General features: G+C 40.8%; 1 long non-coding RNA gene across 1 annotated transcript; it reads left to right on the top strand.

Moving 5' to 3' along the window:
- The first annotated feature begins 2,455 nt into the window (after positions 1-2,455).
- Positions 2,456-18,997, top strand: LOC141576963 (uncharacterized). The gene is made up of 4 exons (XR_012505363.1): positions 2,456-3,005; positions 3,983-4,107; positions 4,817-4,927; positions 14,413-18,997. It is a non-coding gene; the product is annotated as an uncharacterized LOC141576963 (long non-coding RNA).
- Positions 18,998-21,466: the final 2,469 nt, after the last annotated feature.

Genomic DNA, 21,466 nt, shown 5'->3' with positions numbered 1-21,466 from the left:
ATGGTTGACATTAATACTGTACATATTTTACATGTCAAATACATAGTCCAGGAGTTTATAAAAGAAATTCATGCATAATTACCTCTAAGAATATCAATGTACAAGATACCCAGTCCCCCCCCAGCACTTGTGACATTTCAGGTGGACACAGTGTTATGTACAAAAACAATCCAGTTTCTCTGCTCTGTTAAGTATATAATTTAAAGAAACTTCAGAGCTTGCTGAGGAAAAAACTTAGTTCATTGAAGATTGATACAAAGTGTCAATATGTGGGATTTTAAAATATTTCCTTTTTTAAAAAAACACCCAGAAAACATAATGTCTGTACAAAGAAAAATATAAAAATTCTGGATGATCATGTCTGATCACACTACATAATTTAGAATGAAATGTCACTGGTTTAAAGTTTTTCTGTCTTACTCATTCTTTTGACAGCATTAATTTGGGGACTAATACTTGTATTTAGCTCAGCTGCTTTTATGGCACAAGAGCTCAGTTTCAAAATAGTGGCACTGATTTCCCTTATAACAGCACTATTTTTAGGAGCAATTATATTTTTAAAGGTTAACAATTTGTAGAACAAATGTCTAACTATGCTTATTCCTACCTTATACTCACCAGCTATGATGTTTACAGAAAGCTAACATCTACATAGAGAAGCATCTTTTACTTGCCCCATCTCATCTCTGACTTGATTGGGGAAGTACAGGCATTTCGGACTAGGTATTTGTGTGTTTTAGATGGGATTCTTGGATTTATGTGAATATAAAGATAAGACAAAATAATTCTTACTTCAAGTATGTTCCAATGCCCCAGTAGTTAGTTACATGATAAATAGTACCTACCTGCTCACCACCTATAAAATATGAGACATTCTAAGGCACCCTAAAAATCTAGGTCTGTAACAGCTGAACAAGAAGGTCATTTTACTCAATTGTGATTCAGTCACCACTGACTGGCATTTAAGGTGTTCACTGGTAACCAGCAAGTTTAACTGAATAGATGTCACTAAATTCAAACTGAAAATGTATTTTTAAAAGAGGCAATTTACATAGAGGGAAATATGGTTCTTGTTTGTTCTGTGTAAAGAGAGATTATGAATAAAGGGAACTGGCAACTGAGTATCATAGTTCAAATTCCATGAATACAGGTTTTATGATAAGATATCTACTACATGCATTTTGCTTACAGTTAACTGCCTAAAAATCACCAGTTCCACAGAGTTAAACTTTGTGTTAAAGGAGTATTGAGTTACAGGGGAATTGGCCATATCAGGTAGCTAGTGGCATAGTACCAGTTGTGAAAATTGAAATAAATGTGTTGACAAATGGATTAATTGAATATGTTAATGCTGTGAATGAGAAAACAATTCATGGGGATAATATACCCACAAGTAAGTTGATCTGACAAAAAGCACAGACAGACATCAAATGGATTAAAAATACTGGGAAAAAGTGAAAATGCCACCAAGATAACAAGGTGGGTGGGCTGGGTGGGAGAGCACATTAAAGGAACTTAAAAAATTTCACATGGCTTTGGCTTATTAAAATATTTTACACTATCTTTTTTGGTTTTTTAAAAAAAGAAGATTTGAAAGCACCTAAAAAACATGCAAATTGTTAAAAAAAAAATCCCACATGGCAAATTCAGACAGTTTGTAAACATCATTTGGATGTTTGCCAAAGAAAATAAAGAAGCCTCTGCCCATGAGATTGCACATGGTGGAAGAGGACCTTCCAACCCTGTCTATCTTATGCTAGATGGCAGCCCAGAGGTTCTCTGTGCAGCAGCTACAAACAAGGTGTTACTATCTGGAAGGGAAGGGACTGTGGAATTTCCACTGATTGGCCATCAACCCAGCTTTAATTTTTCCAGACATTCTGCATGTACAGGCTTATGACACTGGAGGACTTTGATGTTATCCTTTACTTTGAACCACTCTGTCTTCCTTCCTTTATTAACAGAATCTTCCCAGTCTTCTAATATTTCAGTGACAGTAAGGACATAGACATATGTCCTGTGCTTTCTATCTTGGTTCTCAAATTTGCCCAGGAGTCTGCCTGAGTTTCCTTTGACTCCAGCCTCTTGGTAAACCTCCCTCACGGCAGCACCAGCAGGCTCCTCCTGGGGGTCCGGTCCTCCTCCTGGGCCAGTCCACTGGTCTGGGACCGATGGCTGCCCACCAGCAGCACCTCATCCTCCTGCTCGCTCCAGAAGCACAGGGACGCCGCCCGCTTCTTGAAGCCCTCGCGGTCCTAGGTCCATGGCCGGTGGGGCTTGGACCTCATCACAGAGGCGGGCTCTCGCTGCCTCCGCTCGTCCAGAGGCCGCCACCCCTCCAGGGAGTAGGGGCGAGGACGAGTAGGGACGCACGGCGGCGAGGCCGGTCAGTCCCGGAGCCGGCGGCCCCTCCAACACAGGGCGGGGCGCGAGCGCCAGTCCCAGCAGGCCGGGCGCCGCGGAGGGAGCGCGGCCTCCGCCCGGGAGTCTGCCGCTCTCCCCGGAGCCCACCGCCCGCTCGCCCCGGCTCCCTCCCGCCGCTGCCGCCCAGGGCATAGCCGGGCGCGAGGAGCGAGGTGCGAGGCGTGAGGAGACGGCTGCAGGAGCTCCCGCAGGCCCGGCAGCAGCGCCGCGGCCGCGCGAGGTGTTCTGAGGTCGGCTGCGGGGCCTCTGACCTGCTGAGTGTGCACAGGTGACTCTGTGCGGTGTCTGTCAGTGTGCCGTTCGTGGCGGGGTCTGTGTTCGGGGACGGGTGTGTTTGTGTCTGCAATTGCCACAGTTGGTTCCGGCCCTCCAGCCCTCCCCAGCCCCATTCTCAGCCTCGTGGTCCTGACATGCCCACTGCTTCTGCCCTGGGTGCTTTCTCTGGGCTCCGCCCCCAGCATTTCCACATCACGCCTGCTGTCTTAGTCCTGAAGAAATCCTGTCCTTTGGATTTGTGCCACCTTCTGTAAATTGAAATCTTCTGGACTAAGTGCGGCAGTGAGTTGGAGTCAGAAGAGGAGGTGAGCAAAGTGATTTCTGTCCTGTACCTCTTTTTTTTTTTTCACCTTTTCAAGCTATTGCTTCAAGATGCCTTTCTGAGGACAAGGATTAAAATTCACTCCCTTAGCTTTGTTGCTATTCTTCATTTCTAATACATTGGGAACTACAAATAATCTACTTTTAAAAATAGTTGTATATGTTTACTCATTTGTTTTGGAATAAATTTGATGAAGATGAGTTTATGGGAAAGCAAAGTGTGACCAGGGATTAGGAATTTAAATGGAAAATTGAATCTTCATGAAGCTTTCCACATTTCACTAGATGTTAAATTCTACAGTGAAGTTTCATATGATTATTAACTATAAGTATATTCCTAAATATCATGGTTAAACTGTTATTAAAATAATGTACCATAAAGCCATTAATATTTTTACATAATACAGTTGTTTGATTATTGAATTTTTCTTTTTGTCATCTATTAGTCAGCAACCTCTCAGTTTTTTCTTTTAGTGGTTTTGTAACAAGAATAAAAATATATTTTAAATCTATGTGACACAGAGTTTTATTAAAATGACTTGAAATTGTATGAGCATTTTTCAGTTTAATTTCTTCTTTCACATTATATTTTTAATTTTGTCTCCTTCTACATTGTATTTTAAAATTTGGAACCGATTGATATGTGCTTTTCACTTCACTATCATGAGGGATGTTTTTTCAGATGAAACTGAAAAATTTAGTAATTCATCTTTTGTCAGTATTAAAAGCAGACCAGATAAGTTCCTTTGTGCAGCTCTAAAAATAATACCAGAACATAAGAAAGGTTTCTGTATTACTTTATGTGCTCTGTGATAGCATCTCTTCTGAGAGCACATTCAACTCCAAATAAGACCCTGACATTGAATATTTACTTGTACATACACAGGGGCTATATTATGCTTCCTTGATCCTTGAAATGAGTATGGATGCTGACAGAAATCTTTGTGCTGTTCTCCCTAAGGTATTGCCATCAGAGAGTCAGCAAATGTGGTTGACCAAGCCCAGAGGAGGGTGCTAAGGGGAGTTGATGACCTGGACTTTTTCATAGGGGATGAAGCCATAGATAAACCCACATATGCCACAAAGGTAAACTTCCCAACGGGATTTTCGCTTCTGTAAGTGTATCACCAAGACCAGAGCAGTAGGATGAATAATGCAAAATGGTAGATTTTATAGCAATTGTATTTGTGAGCTGTGTATTTTATTCTTGTGTTGGAAAAGAGGTTTTGTTGTTGTTGGTTTTGAATGGGATATTTTTCAAAATTGAAGTATAGTTGATTTACAGTGTTGTGCTAGTTGAACAAGGCATTTTTCATGTGGGGAATCAAGTGAATTTACAAAACCCAAAATGCAGGATTGACTCTGGGAATGCTGGGCTTCATGTGAGAGCAAGACCGGCTTCTGTGGAAAATTGCAGGTTGACTCATTAACCTGTCAGATGTAAAAGTGCTTGATTAATTAAAAAGAAGCACTAAAATTGTTTAACTAGGTATTTGTTCTAAAAACCTCCAAACTCCAAATGGAATGGTATGGTGGATTAGCTGTACTTTTCCATCTGTTACTCCACTGTTAAGATGATACTTTGTACTTAGAGATATGAAGTAGAATATAAACAATAATATAACTTAATATTTCTGGTAAAGTGCCTGTTATTTCTTTACATAAATTAACATTCACCCAGTGCAAAGGACCTGTTTTCTCTAATAACTCAGTCTCTTCTGGGCCAGTGCTTTTAAACTGTTGCTCTTACTGACATGGACTGAAGCTTGACATAGTTTGATTTCTCTTACTGTAGTGGCCAATAAGACATGGTATAATTGAAGACTGAGATCTAATGGCGAGGTTCATGGAACAAGTGATTTTTAATTTTCCCTGAGCTGAACCAGAGTGCCATCACTTTTTGATGGTGAGTAACTGGGACTGAGAGAAGAGCCATGTGGATTGTGGGTTGCTTAGATTTGAAACCCAGGATATTCTTCCCTGGGGAGTTTTTAATTCTGACTAAAGCTCTTTGTATGAGTTGGAGTGCTTTTGGGGCAAATAACAAGAAGGCTCAACCAAAATGTCCAAAACCAAATAGGGCTTATTATCCCAGAAAACAGGATGCCAGAGTCAGGCCACTCAGGGCTGGTTACTTGAGCAGCTCAGAGATGGAGGTGAGAACCCAGCCTAATTCACCTGTTTGGCCTCTTGTGCTGGTTCCCCTCAGGCCCCAGAGTGGCTGCCCGAGATCCTGTACTGACTCTTGGTGTATTTACTTTCAGAGTTTTAGAATTAAGACTCCCTTCCTCAGAAACCTTCCTGGCAGATTTGCCCTGTCTGTCTGTGCCCAGTGTGGGCCCTAGAGGGGAACAAAATTACTTCGGTACATTTTGATGAGTCAAGATTCTCTCCTGTTGCTGGTGAGGGGACCACGTCTCATTACCTGGCCCCAAGAGGTAAGCACCTAAACCGGCCTCCAGCAGCAAGGAATGAGGAGGCAGGAAGGGGTTTGGGTAGGAAACCACGTGTGTAGTTAGGTGTCCTCATGAAATAACTGGATGGCTCTGACTTTTGCTTCTTACAGCAGAGGGAGCTGAGTCAAGGTGCTGTTTTGCCAAGGTTTAAATCTCACTCTAACACTGAGCTGAGTTATGGGCCCTGATATTGTGGATGTAATTGACCTTGTTCAGGTGAAATAAAACAATACAGAGAAATGAAGAGAAGTATCTCTTGGTTGTGGAGTCTGTTTTCATTGTTCTATCTTCTTTTTAAGTTAAAATTAATTACATGTATAAAACACTTACTTTAAAGGGAGCAATTGGATGTAACATAAGCTGCATATTAAAACCTACATAATTTAGCTTTGGATTTTTTCCATGCTAGTGCATTGTCAAATGGTCCCTGATCCAATTATATAACTCTTTCTAATGTTAAATATGGAATATTCTTTGGAATTATCTGGCTTAAAGTATATGAAGTACAAGGCTGTTAAAGTAGTTAGTGGAATCTATATATTTAGTGTCTATTAAATCAAGTCCTTGAAAGTGCTCTGATCTTTTTTTTTGGCTGTGTCTTCACAACTAGGAATTGCCACGTCCAAGTACTGTGTTTTACAGGCCACTGTGTATTTTCTCTCCTGTGTATCTACGATGGTTTTTGTAAAATACATGGAGCCAGGAAACTGACAGTATGTCTGAGTGGCTTTGTCTTTACAGCCAAAACAAATTACACACTCCCACCTGTCATGATTGGCTTGTTCCCTTCTCTAGTACTTTACATAACTACATTGTGGTAGGACTCCAGGCATGGGCCTGGGGCCCAGCTGCCTCTCTCTGCCTGCCCCATCCTGCTCTGCTCAAAGGGAGTCAGAGTCTTAGGCCTGTGGAGCAAATGCAACCACCAGGACACAGCCCACAGGAAATTTTTCCTACCAGAAATTTTTCTGCTCTAGCTGGCATATACAGCGCAGTACAATAAAACCAATTGCTGGGAAGGAATTGGAGGTGTTTGGTATGAATATGGAAAGGCATAAGTCCTTTGCCAAAAATGAGTATCTGAAGTGAATGTTCAAAAATAATCAAGTTTATTACATTAAACACAAGAAAATATTGTGTTACCTGTATTTTACTTTGAAGTTAGCAGGTGGGCTTGCTGCATGATGTGACAGACGAAGTTATGAGAAGGGTGGGTGTCTCTCAGGCTTATGTCCTTTGTCATCAGTTAATGGGATAATTAAAGGGGAGTGAAGCAGGTAAAGGGATTTGTGGCCACATCCAGAAATTCATTGAAGACATTTACTGAGCCACTACATCAGCTAATGGCTTCTTGGTGTAAAATAGTCTAAAAGTTTTAAATTAAAGTTGCCTCAGTAGCCTATGAAATTGTCCCTTCTGACTGCCATGACAGACGTCTGCACATCCATGGTGGGAATGAGCTCAGTACGGCTCATGATTTTCAAGAAGTTTCAGAGACGCAACTCATGTTGGTCTTGTGGACTGAGCAGAGAGCAAATGGGAACCACACTTCTTTCTCTAATACTGAATTGCCCAGAGTTCAAAACAGAATCATATATTTTAAAGAACTGCAGTGCTCTGGAGGGGAAATTGAATTGTAACTGTAGAGGAGATTTGCAAACTTTTTTGAATATGAATCAGGGGAGGAAGAGCAAGCAGCAGTGCTGCCCAAGGATGCTGGGAACCAGGAGCTCTGCCATCCACCCGAAAGCAGGAAAGATGGGTGTCCCAGATCAGGGATGGAGAATCACCCTTCCTTCATCCTTTTGTTCCACTCAAGTAGCCTGTGAGCTGCCCACCCACATTGGCAAGGGCAGGTCTCCTTACTCAGTCTACTGCATGCTAAGTTCTACCAGAGACACCCTCTCAGACACACCCCAGAAAGAATGGTATACCAGCTCTCGGGGTATCACTTAGCCAAGTCAAGCTGACACATGAAATTCACCATGACATGTGATTTGTCCTGGCTTACCACAGTAACTCCCTTCCTGGTTCATGATGGTGGCTCAGACCTGCTCTGTCCAGTACACTAGAACTGGCCAGTGTGGAACTGGACTTACTTGGCATTGCTGAGTCTGTTACTGCTGGCCCGTGTGCTTCCCATTTTCAGTATATTGTCATCTTGGTTTCTACTTGCCCTTCCTTGAGGATTTATGTTTTTAAAAATGTTTCTTTACTGCAGTTATGGAGAGGTTTGGGACTGGAGCAATATTAGTTGCATGTGTTCAGTTTGCTTTCTTTATCCAGAAATATGGATTGATTTTTATAGTACTGACTAATTATTCATTTTTGAATTAATACTTGATGATATTTTACCATTATTATGAATAAAAATGCTTATGTAACTTGCATTCATGTGAAGTTTTAATCATATGCTTCAGCATTTAAAAAATAAGAAAAAAACTTGATATCTCCAATTTAGATCTTGTTATATATAAATAATGGTTTTTGGAAGGTTTTATTTAAATTAGTCATCTAAAGGAACAATTACTGGTGGTAAACAGGAGAAAAGGAGGATTGAGGAAAACATAGACTTATGATTATGGTTCTGAGAACCCAGAAGAATGTGCCTTTAATAATGCTGAATTTGATTCAGGAACCAGGAGAACCTAATTTTATTGTAAACTTTCTCTTAATGGAAGTGTAGATTTTAATGTAAATTCTTCACAGATAGTGAATTGCTTGGCAGCAAGTACTAAAGTGTAAAAATCAGTGATTTAATAAAGTTAAAGTTTTTATTTTTCTAAAAGACATTTGTAGTAGGGAGGGCAGTGCTGGTATGTCAGCTTCCTGGTGTCATTAGGGAATCTATGTGCTCTAGTATATTTAGAATATGGCTTCCATTCTAAGATTGCCTTAGATCACAAGTTAGCTACTGCACCTCCAGTCATCACCTCCATATTTTAGGAAAGAAGGGGCTAAGAGCAGAAGTGGGCCTACTATATGAGTCTACCTTCAACCTTGTAAGGAGCTTTCTAAGAAGACACATCCAAAAACCTTTGCTTTTTATTGGCCAGAATTTAGCCATCCCTGTCCATCAGGAAGTCTGGGAAATGCTGTTTTCTGGGCCTGTGATTTATCAGTCGTATGTCATTAAGGCAGAAAGCAGAATAGATACTGGATACAGAAATTGCAGTGCCTGCCATAATGATGTGACTACAGGTATGAAAACAGTGACAGAACAAGAATTCAGCTGTCTTCACAACTGTGGTTGGATATGGAAAGTGTTGTCCACATTACAGAGCCAACAGGCTAGGGAAAATCCACACCAGGATGTGCTGCAGCTTCTGCCCTGGGCTGATGTCTTTTTTCTGTTAGCTTCTCTGCCTGTGGAGAAATAAACCAGGAAGTTGTACTGGGAGTTTCTGTGGCCTTCATACACAGGCTGTAATCCAGGGTTTCACAACTCTTGTAAAGTTTTGTTTTTTTTTTTTCTTATCATAGAACTATAAGAGTGATTTAGAAAATTTGGAAGATGCTCGTGGGACTTTTCACACTCCTGTCCCATTAACATAAATATTAACATTTAGTATAGCTACATTTAATCTTTTCACTCATGTTTTTATATGATTTTGAATTCAATATTGTGTCCTCCATCCCTCTCCCCCCATTTTCTTGTGTGGTTTTCATAATCCTCATTTAAATGGCCATACAATCATGTATTCAGTGGATGTTTCCTATCTGTTTAGCAGCCCAACTATTTTTAGATGTTTACTTTTGTTTCCAATTTCTTGGTTTTGTAAGAAATAATATAAAGTAATCTTTGCACAGTTTTTTTTCTGTATTTAGAGCATTTTTATATTAAGAATATAAAAATTATATATATATATATATCATTTGGGGGTCCAGATGTGTTAATAATTTTGAATCTCTGATATACCATTTCACACTGAAATCTTCAATCTACAAGAAGCCACATTATTTGAACTCTTAGGATTGATTAATATCATTTTTGATTATTTGACTTTTTAATTTGCATTTTGAATAACTTTGACTTTAAACTTTTTTTCATGTATTTATTAGTTGTATTTTCTCCTTTGTGAATTGCCTATTCATGTCCTGGGTTTTGTATATATCAGTGTTTTATTGCTTTTATTGTTGCTATGATTTCTTTGAACTTTTTTTTACTTAAATTTTTCTTTTGTGATAAAATGTACATACCATAAAATATACCATTTTAACCATTTCTGAATGTACACTTTGGTGAGTTGAGTACATTGACATTGTTGTGCAGCCATCACCAGCATCCATCTCAGGATCTTCTTCATCTTCCAGACTGAAACTGTCCCCATTAAAGAATAACTCACTTTCCCCCTCTCCCGGCCCTAGCCCCCACCATCACCCCTCTGTCTTTATGACTGTAACTATTCTGGGTCCTCATATAAGTGGAATCATCCAGTATTAGTCCTTTCATGACTGGCTTATTTCACTTGGTATAAGGCCTTCAGAGTTCAGCCACATTGTAGCACAAGTCAGAATTTCCTTCCTTTTTTAAGGCTGAATAATATTCTGTTGTATGTATGACCACAATCTGTTTATGGTGTGAACTCTTTCATATAACAGATAAGAAGTTTTTGTCATAAGCAGATACTTTTTTCTCACTTGATTTTTTTGTAGGTTATATTTTTGAACATCTGTAATTGTAAATTTTTATGTAAGTAAACCTATTTTCCTTTGATGTTTATATATATTTTTCAATCATCTGGGATTTATTTGGAACATCACTTGACACTGAATTTAAACCCAGGGAGAATACAGAGCCAGGGTTAATCTACTTCTTGTTGGATTGTCTTCTATAGTCTCACTTTTGTTTTAAACCAGGCAGGCAGGAAATATTCCCTGACTATGCTCCCACTTTGCATAACTTTCTAGCCTTCCTCTCTTCATCCTAATCCCCCCTCTAATAAGTTTAAATGTTATGTTTATAAAGTTAACTTATTAAGATGCTTGGATTCCTCTTCAAGGTAAGAGATGACTGTAAGTCTCTGGAGTTAATACATGCAATTTCTTCTGGTCTAAGATATATTGTTGATATTACAGTTGATTGTTGATATATTCAGCACTTGCTAAGTGCCCAGCCCTCTCCCCTCCAAGTATTTGCATGAATTCACTCACTTATTTAATCCCACAGACAATTGTGAGGTAGATAGTTATTAGGCCTATTTTTCAGGTTGATATGAGGTGCCAAAAGGAGACATATTGTAACCTAAATATTGGAATCTGTAGCTATTCTTCATGTGCTTTAAATGAAAGAAAACTAAAAAAAAAAAAAATCTGAATAGTATTCACTAACACAGTGCTAAATGTGTACTGGGAACTTTAAGGTATTAACTAATTTGATCTCAGCCCCTTGAGGTAGGCACATTAAAATAAGTAGTGTGTTATTGAGTGACTTTTAGATCTTTTACTTACAATCTAATTTTGATGACTTTATTACTTCTTGTCTATGTCTTAAGATTGCTTTCTCTCTCCCATTCAGGGAGTGTATTGATTCTAATTCGAGTAATTGAAACTTACTTGGGGCATGATGTTTGAGCTTTGTATAAGACAGGGGTATAAACAAAAGCCCCCAGCTAGTTGATAACCAGATTTGATTATTTGCTTGAAGAGATAGCATACACACAGCACAGAATTCAAAGAATGCAGAAGGATTTCCAGTGCAAGAGTGTCTCCTTCCCACCTCTGTGTTGCCTTCCATATCCCCTTCCTGGAGGAAACCACCTTTACTGGTGCTTAACCAGCAATAATTTTGTGCAGGCACATGGATTATACATAAACTTTTTTCACAAAATGGTAACAAATTACACATACTATTGTATATTTTGATTTTTACTTTAAACATTTTAGAAATTATAATTTAAAATATATGAAATTTACCCCCTTAACACATTTTTAAATGTATCACTTGGTAATGTTACCCACATTCACATTGTGGTGTAACAGGCCTCTAGAACTTTTCCATCTTGCAAGATTGAAACTTTGTGCCCATAAACAGCTCCTCATTTCTTTCCCTCATACACCTTGTTTTTTTAAAAAATGTTGTAGGTACAGAAGTGTATTTAAGAATGTGCATGTATGGAGAGACCTCTTTTCATGTGGCAAGTTTATAGTAGAGATTGTTTCATATCTGCAGACACACTGCCCATCCTTTTTAATTGCTGCAAAATGTTGCATTTTATGGATGTGGCCTAATCTGTGTAATCAGTTCCTAGTGATGTGCAGTTATGCTGTTTCTGATCTTGGAAGCTGTGTTGAATGTGAACCTCTCTGAGGCACCTTATTTTAGATGTCCCTTGGCTGGACAGTGGGATTTGATTTTGTCTCATAGTCTTAGCCCAGAGACTTTCTCTTCAGTAGGTGAGTTTCTCACTGGTACACACTGATGATTTTAGTAATAATAATGCACTTTCACTGAGTACATTCCCCATGCCAGGTGCTGCCATGAGCACTTTGTTTAGACTCCTGTGAGGTCAGTACTAATTATGTGTGGAGAGAGGAAATCACTTTCCAAGCTTGGTAAAATTGAAGGTGGGGTGTGGCTGGGCTGACTGGACTTGGAGCTCTCCCATTGACCGTGCTGAAATGGCCTGGGCTGTGTGGCAGGTGTCTGTGGACCCAGCTGCTTTACTGGGAGCTGTGCTTTTTGGTTTTAATGTGTTTTATTTATGTATGGATATTTTAAAACCCAGGCTTGGTTTTCTCTTTGGTTTCTATTGGGTGCATATTCGTTCTGATAATTGGTATCTTTTAAAACATATTTTAACATAACTGTACTTTTGTATAATATATTTACCTGTATTTGTTTAGGGATGATTGCTTCCTACTGTGCTTAGTGACCAAGTTGGTACATTTCCACATTTCTTACCTCCTCATCCTTTCTTCTATCACCTGCTTTTGATTGTTTATGTTAGTGAACTTACTCTGATATTTATGTTTATAACTTTATGTTTACTGATGTCTCTGCTGCTCTACCAATAAAACAATATCTTTTGATTTCATTACACAAGGGTATCAGTGTCTTTATATTTTTCTCCTTTCCATCTGTGCCTGCCAACTTGATACTATTTCTGCTGTTTTAATTTATAATATTTACCTTCTGTTAGCTATAGCTATAGATTCTCCTAGAAAAGAAAAGTATTTATCCCTACATCTTAAATGGACTACTTGCTCACTGTAAGTCTTTGGCTGTACTTTAGGCATTCTTATTATTTGGCTAAAGCTTATTGTCTGATGGTTAATTCATGAAGGGTTCATAGAAACCAAATTCTCTCAAGTTGTTGTATGTTTAAAGGCATTTTGTTTTTGCAACAGTCTTGATTGGCATGTGGCCAGGTGTAGAATTCTGGGGTCGTATTTTCCTGCTGGAAGAGTCTGTAAGTGTGACCCTGTGTGTCCCAGTGTCCTACATGTAGCTGTGCCAATGGCTGAGACAGGCTGCCTATTTCCTGCTTTAAGTATATGTTGCTCTGCTCAATAAGCCTAACAAAACATCACAGGCTGAGTGGCTTCAATAACAGACATTTGTTTTCTCACAGTTCTGGGGGCTTTAGGTCTGAGATCAAGGTGCCATCATGGTTGATTTATGGTGATATCTCCCTTCCTGGCTTGCAGATGGTCTCCTTCTCATCGGGTCATTGTGTGGCTCTTCCTCTGTGTGTGAGTGAGAGAGAGCTCTCTGGTGCCTCTGCCTTTTCCTGCAGAGATGTTAGTGCTGTCCTGTGACCTCACTGACCCTGGATTACCCCCCAAGGGGCTTCATCTCCAAACACAGTCACCTGAGGGTTGCAGCTTCAGCATAAGGGTTTTGGGACACACAGCCCAGTATATAACAAAGGGTAATGTGGATTTATTTATTTATTTTTTTGTCAAAAAGCCCAGATATTTTTTTTTCTTTCTTTTTTTTTTTTTTTTTTTTACAGATTAAATATGTGATGTAAATCCATATTTATTGACATGGACAAATGTTCACAACATATTGCTAAATGACAAAAAGCAGGTTTATTAATTTTTATCTTTCTGTAATCCTGTTAATTTCCTATAAGATAAGTTATTATTTTAAATAGACATTTCAAAAAATTCAGATATCTATGTCATGATTTTCATCTGCTTTATTTTTATATTTTCCTGGATACATGTTTTTTATCTTCCACTTATTTTTCCTATTTTCTCCCTCCCATCTCTTTTTCTATGAGTGTTTTTATATGGTGTTTGGCTGATCTTTTTGTGTTCTTTCCTCATCTTTGAGTGAGGGGAGCTCTTCCTGAACTGGCTGTGTGTGCGAGTTTAGGCTGGGTGGCGGGCAGCATCTGGGTGAAACAGCTTCTGCCCTGGGCTTGTCTTTCTCACAGCTGATGGTGGAGGTGTTCAATCCCACCTTTCTGCCTGTGGTCTGAGGGCAGGGGCCTGGGGAGCAAGGGTCCTGCAGCTGTGCAGCTCAGACTGCTCTGGTTCCAAGCAAGGGCTCTCTGCTTTTGCTCTTCTCTGGAGAACTGGCTATTGCTTGGTGTCTGGAGTCACTGGTCTTCACTTTCCATGTCCTCACTCATCTGGTCTCGATGGGGTTGTTATTGCCCTTGGCAGCTCAATGCACATCTCTTCAGATTCACGGTGTTTGGGTGTTCTGTTATCCGAGGTGGAGTTTCCTTTTCTGTAACTTGTTCTTGTTTTGGGGGGGATTAGTAAGAGCAGAAGTGTTTAGAGAGGCTTTGCTCTCTCAAAGATTATAAACCCCACAGCCAAAATATCTTTAATCAATCACTCTAGGTGTACACTGTCTGTCAAATTAGGGAGTTGTACAGCATCTTAATGAACATGCTTTTAGATTAACTTTTTGTGGTTCTGATGTAATTACATGAAATTTGGGTGAACACTAAATATAGTGAATGTTTTCTTACAGACAGAACCTCCCCTGAATACACCAGAAAATAGAGAATATCTTGCAGAAATTATGTTTGAATTACATAACGTACTAGGACTCTACATTTCAGTTCAGGTAAGGACAAGTGACTTTCATGATTCCCAAGTGACCTTAGTTGTCTAATGTGGAAGAAATGTTGATTCTAGAGGCCTCGGTAAGATTGTGTTGTGTGGTTTCCTTTCCCATTCACTCAAGTGCACACGAACACGTCCCATTCAGGTCCAAACTCAAACACTGTACAGAGTAAGTTCTGTGATTTTTGTTTTTACTGCTGGTGTAATTTGTCCAGCTTATGTCTGTTTGCATGCATTCAAATCTAAGGTATCATCAGGGAGACAAGATAAAGATGTAGGTGTGGTTCTTTGGCTTCTTTTACTTCTGAACATAAAAAAGAAAACATACTATAGACTCTGTTTTTTAAAAAAAAGAAAAGAAAACAAATGCCTTTCAAGGGTTGCCCCTTGTGGATCTGAGCTCCTGTGGTTCCATGAGTTTGCAGAACTTCCCCTGGAGCTGCTTGGTTTTTTTTTGGGGGGGGTTGTTGGTTTTAGATGTAATGTATCTGTCACTCTATATAAGGGGATTGACTGAAATTTGGGGGAATAAATTATAAAATTGTTTCCAAAATGTTTCCTGCATTTTCCATTTCCTTAATGTAGGAAAAAAGAGGAGGAGTTGCATAGATGATTAACTTGGAAAATTCCACATGCTGTGTCCACTGTGTGCTGATTCTCAGTACACAGCAGCATTGTAAAGGCTTTGAGAATGCCTGCATTAGAGAACTCTGTTTACTCCACCACTTCCAAATTTAACCAGAAATATTTCCTCTCCCCTAAGCTGTTTCTGTTCCATGGACTAGGAGACACTTTAGGAAACACTGGACCAGTGGTTCTCAAAGTGGTCTGTGCAGCAAGGTCTCCTCAAAAGGGTTTTTCAAAGTACACATTCTCAGAATTTATATCAGACCATGGGTTTCCAGCCTCAGCACTTTGGATCAGACAGTCATTGGGGGAGAGGTGGGTACTGAGCTGTGTGTTATGGGATGTCTAGCAGCATCTCTGGTTTTGACCCACCAGGGGAAGCACCACCACCAGCCTCCTCTCCCCCAAATGTGACAGCAAGAAATGGTACCATATGTTGCCAGGTGCTCCTTGGGGGCAAAATTGCCCCTGGTTGAGAACCACCATCCTGGTCCTGCCAGATGAGAGTTTCTGGGTGACAGGCCCAGTACTTTGTCTTTCTAAAGTCTCCACAAGTAGTCTTATTGCAACCCATCTGTGGACCCACACTGGAAACCAGAAAATTAGAAATTAAAACCTCCTGATTCCACAATAAAATTCCTTTCTCACTGGCTTTTCTTTGCAAAGCATTGATTTATCTTACTGAGAAGTTGATTCCTCCAGATTGAGTGCACCAAATTTACATGTTAGTTGTCCACTTTGGAATTTGGATTTGGGAGGAAGATTGAAGGTAGGGAAGGGAAAGTTCATTCAGACTCAGTAAGAAAGAAAGGGCTTATTGCTCAAACCTGAGGACAGGCTGGTGGAACACTTGAGAAAGTCCCCATGCTGATGGTCTCTGTGGCTTTTGTGCAGGCAGGCCTGGCCTTAGGTGTGTACTGGACATCATGACAAGTTGGTGAATACACATTAACAGGAATCATCATTGACAGTAGGGACGGGGTCACTCATGCTATCCCAGTGGTCAACAGGGCACCCAGTTCTGCTCTTTCTGTGGGCCTAACCTGATTTGAGGTGAAGGAAGCAGTGAAAGGAAAAAACCTTTCTGTTAATTAAAGCACCACTTTTGAAGACATACCTGTATTTAGCAAAGGTAACAAGAGTCTTTAAACCCAGATATGTGAGAAAGTGGAAGATGCCCAGTGTCTTTGGCACTGGCAGTTGGAAATTTGTGGTAGCAGTTATTGCAGTCAGGTGCAGTCTGATGTCCCCGCACTCTGCTTGGCCCTGGTGTCACTTTGCCAGGAAGGTCTTCCTGGCTTTCATTCTGAACTGTTATCTGGATATCAGTGGGTGTGTTGCATGGCCATTTGGAGGGTGAATCTGTGTTCTGTGACAAGATCGGGCTGGAGAGGATTGCTTCTTGTTTTTTAAAAATTATTTAAGAGCCAAGAAGGAGAGATTGTTCACCTTGACTTGCAGGATGCTTTGCAATGCCACTTTTCGGTTCTAACTTTCAAAATATTACAGAAGTGGTTCCTAATTCAGGCTTCAAGAGACTATATATATTTGTCCAATGGACTAGTTAAATGAATTATTTAAAGTTTGTTTTTTGTTTGTTTGTTTGTTTTTTTGAAAATTAATTGAAGCCATCTGGAGGCAGTTACAGTGTGAAGTCAGACCTGCCGTTCCTCCAACAGGTCCCTTCTTGGAGGCAACCACTGATACTGATGTTTGTTATTTTGTGTATTACAAGTATCTTTTGAGTGAATATAGGTTTATGTGTGTATGTGTTAAGCTCCTTTTAAAAGTGCAATAAATAAATCACTATGCTATACACTGGAAACTAACACAACTTTGTAAATCAACTAAGACTTAAATTTAAAAATGTAAACTAGGGTTTTTAAAAACAATTCATTTACTTCAATTAAAAAATAATCACTGTTTTATTTCAGGACGTTGCAGGGATGATGTACTAATATGATGGTGCTTTAATTCCTCAAAGTTCAGAAATCACTGCAGGGGGAGGCTGACATGTCTGTGGTCAGGAGGAAAAAACTAAATCCTTCCCCTCTGTCCTCACACCCTGCCAGTGTTCCCTTTGCCCTGGGGTGAGGAGAGGCAGGAAGCCTGCAGAGCGTGCTCTGTGCTCACAGCCCCTTCAGCCAGTCTCAGAAAACTTCCCCCTCTTGGGTGTGAGGTGTGTTGGTGCCACCTGCTGTGTGGTCCTACCTGGCTCCTCTCTGAGGTCATATCCTCAGAGGTCAGTGCAGGCCAAGGTCAGGGCCAGTGCCTGTGGGCCTGCTTCCTGTCCTCCCCTGTGCATCTAAAACAAGTTTCACACTGCACGCAGGCCTACAGAGAAAGTTGTTGTTCAAATTTTTCTCTGTTTCTTAGTGCAGTTTTTTCCCCCAATTATAAAAATTATTTATTGTACGAAATTTAGATAAAATGGAGAAATGTAAAGAAGAAAATAGAGTGACCCACAAACCTGCCCAGAGGACTGTGCCACACTTTTTTGGTATAGCCTTCTGAGCTATTTTTCTTAGACACATGATCATATTTTAAACACAATTGGGATACCCTCCATCTGATTTAATGTTCTAATTGTACAATGTGCTCCTGAAGTTGTGTTTTGCATATTGATTTATCCCTGATGTGTTTTTATGGTTAAATACTCTGTGGAAAAATATTTAGTAACAACCTAACAGCCCATCATGTGGGTATAGCACAATTCACTTACTTGTTTTCCTATTGTTGGCTGTGGGTTATTTTAATATATTTAATCTGTGATGAAGCTGATACTTACTTAATATGGATTGAATTAATTTTAGAAAAATTTATATGTAATGTATTGAGTATAGAAATCGTGAATAGTTTCTGTTTGTGAGAGCTACTGTTCTTATGAATTTAAGTTTTTGATTTTAATAATATGTACATATCTTTTATCTTGATCTTAAATATTTTACATTTGGCTTGGACACCTGAGAAAGGCTACACACTCTCTCACTTCTAGAAGTTGGGCACCTCAGAAGGCATAAGAGGAATTCAGTCACCTGTTCTTGCAACTTCACTGGTAACTGTCTGTGCTTGTACTCAGTGGAACTGATACATCTGTCAGATGGATGAGGATTTGCTCCAGCCTTCTGTCTCCATGAGTGTGTGACAAGCAGCCAGTGCCATCAGGGAGCTCAGAGTGCCTCCTCTACCTGGTGCAGTTGGGGACATTGTCCACTCTGCCCAGCTGCTCCCACCAGCATGAGCTGGATCTTCCCAACCTGTGGCCTGAATGTTGAGTGGCACCCTGGTGGGCTGGTGAGGCCCTGGGGTCACACAGCAGCTCCTGGCCCTGTCCTGCTGGTGATGGCTGACAGCCTGGTCACTGGCCCGGGAGGGCAGCTGGGTGAGCAGATCCAAACTCCCCCCAGCATGGATCTCACATAGCATAGGATTGAGGGGAACCTGCCAGACTGTTCCTTTCTACCAAGTGCAGCTCTTACTAGAGTGAGCAGATCGGTTATTGAGTCCTTAATGCATGCCTAAACCATGCTGTGTGCTTGACCCACTGCGTGTCACTAGGTCCCTTCTGTGCACCCACTCGCCCCATATGATGGGTGAAGGTGCCAAGACTGAAACATATGTGTTAACAGGTGTGGCCATGGTTACTCTGCCCACAGATATGGAACCAGGATCTGAGTCCAGGTTGTTACACTTTAAGTCCTGCATGCTAACCAGATTGTTGACTTTTAAATGCAAGCCAATTTGTAGTTGGTTTAAAAATTAATAGTTAAATGGCAAAAATGTATGTGACAATGAATATATATATGCTCATGTATAACTGAAAAAATTGTGCTCTACACTGGAATTTGACACAACATTGTAAAATGCCTATAAATCAATAAAAAATATTTATAAAATTAATAGTTAAAACTTTTTCCTTTTTGTTAGAGGAACAAAATAAAATGATCCATTGTTCAGACAGACAGCAGCATTTTGGAAATTAACTACCTTCTGTGGTTTTCTCTTCACATTCCTAATGGAAAGGCCACTTTGGTTGCTTACAGATCATCTCAGGTTCTCCTAATGGAATTGCATGCATGGTCATTTTATCCCCCCTCCCCCAGTCCTGAGCTTTGCACAGAGTGGGGATTCAGTAAATGCTTGCATTGCCAGGGCAGGTGGGGGCAGGAGTCTAACTTAGAGTCCAGGGAGGGCTTCCCTCCTGAGGTTACTCACATGGTGTTTTGCCTCTCTGTCTCTGGAAGGTTAGGTAATTGGAAGCTGCATCAAACATATCCCTATTGCAGGTAGAGATATTATGTATTTCATTCAACAGCTGCCAAGGGACAGGGAGGTGGGAATCCCTCCTGAGCAACCACTGGAGACTACAAAGGCCATTAATGTAAAAAAAGATGGGAAATGGGCCAGTTTGGGGGTGAGAGAGAAATGGTGTTTGCACATTTCCCCTTGTGGCTGCCACCCCTGCTCCCATCATGTCTTCCCTCCCCTCCCCATGAATGTGGGTATCCATCTGCTTACCACTTGAATTAAGGGGCTGAAAGCTCAGACTCTTCTCTGAACATGGATGCTTGTGGAGGTTCCAGCTGTAAATGAGAGCAGCTTGATAACTGGTATTGAGCATCCTGTGTAGTACGATGTCATATAATTGGAGCCTGATTAGACAGAACCTTCAATTAGCCAATGTGTCTTGCACCTCTCCCTCCAGGCTTCATTTCCCAAGTAAGGAGCAGACAGCAGCAGCAGTGACTGTGAGGAATCCTGTGCAGTCAGCCAGAATTCAAACTCATTTCCAGCTCTTGCTATGTTTGGTTCTGTACCCTGAGAATTACCATTCAGAGGGATGCTGTTCGAGGGTGAATCATTGAACAGAGTCCACCTGTGCTTTCTAGACTCCGTTACCATGCTGGAGGAGTTACAGGATGCTCTAAAATTAAATCAGTAAGATTCGGAGGAAAATGGCTCATTGGTCCTTATTTAAAATGCCCACTTGTCTGATCCATCAGTTTGGTCTTTGTGTCACTCTGTAGGTAGCAGTTGACAGACCCCTTTTGAAACAATTTTCTTTTCAGGTTGCAAAATCAGGACAAATTACTGTTTCATTTTTGTTTTGTTTTAGTCAAAATGAAGAGATTCTTAGTAATACAAGGATAATTATTATATAAAGAGCTAAGATTTTGTTTTTGGAGAAGAATTTAAGCATGGAGGTGACATGTGACATTGAACACACAGTTTCTGAGCTGCAGGGGAGTTTAAGGGAGGTTAGCCTCCCCCCTTTGCACCCAGTAACAGGCTTGTTGAAGGAAATGTAGTGTCTGGGGGGAGTCCTACATTTTGCACGACACTCTTGGTGGATGCAGAGGAATTTTTAGGACAGGGTGCACTGGTGTGGGACAGGGCTACTGTGAGTAGGGTGGCCAAGTGACTGGGTGTGCCCAGGACTAGAGTTTCCTGGGCTGGGGCACCTCAGAGCTTGGGTGTGTGGTCCTGGGCAGCCCATGGGAGTCAATACTTTCCCTCTGGGGGAAGGTTTACAAAAGTAGCATAAAACTTTCTTTTCATGTTAAAATATTTCCTAGAACTTCCCCTAGTCCTTTCCTTGTGTTTCTTCAAGGAAATAAATTTGGATATTTGACCCAAGTTCCCTCACCAACCCACTCCTGTTACCAATATGTCTCACAGCCTCTGGCTCGTGACCATCGGGGTGGTCATGCAGGTGAGCGGGGCCCTGAGTGTGCTGACTGACAGAGGCTGCTCTCCTAGTCCTCGTAGTGGGCTCTACCTTCCTCACTGGCTCTCTGGGGTCCATCTCTGACCCTGAACCAGGTTTGGCCCATTTGGGCAGTGACAGTGTATCACTCAGCCATGAAGGTCGGGAGTGAAAGAGCTCCTTGTGTTCCCTGCAGGTCAGCTGTCCCAACCCCATTGTCAGTTAGTTCTTGCCCCACTTCTCTCTGTGGGGGTGGGTCAGAGTTACCCTGTGTCTTGTTGCCCCTGTGGGCAGGAGTGGGCCTGTGGATGCGTGGATTCTGTTGGTGGGGGCAGCGGTGGTCCAGGTCTTGGAGCTGACACACTGCACACCGTCAACTCTGTGGAGGTATTTCCTGCGTTCAGTTAAGCCTCTGAGATACTACAAGTCATTGACCTGGTGTTTTAGGACAACTTACTGTTTCTGCCCTCAGCCTGGTAGATTTGAAGTTGTATGGACTGACCCACTCACTCAGTTATCAGTGAGCACAGGGGTGTGTAGCGTCTGGCCCATCAGTCTTACAGTTGTGCAGAGTATACCAAGGATAGTATTAGGTTTCATTTCAGGGATTCTAAGAAATTTTGAA

Source organism: Camelus bactrianus, unplaced genomic scaffold (genome assembly GCF_048773025.1).
Source record: "Camelus bactrianus isolate YW-2024 breed Bactrian camel unplaced genomic scaffold, ASM4877302v1 HiC_scaffold_53, whole genome shotgun sequence".
Classification (NCBI taxonomy): Eukaryota; Metazoa; Chordata; class Mammalia; order Artiodactyla; family Camelidae; genus Camelus; species Camelus bactrianus.
This window is presented reverse-complemented; position numbering and strand designations above follow the sequence as displayed.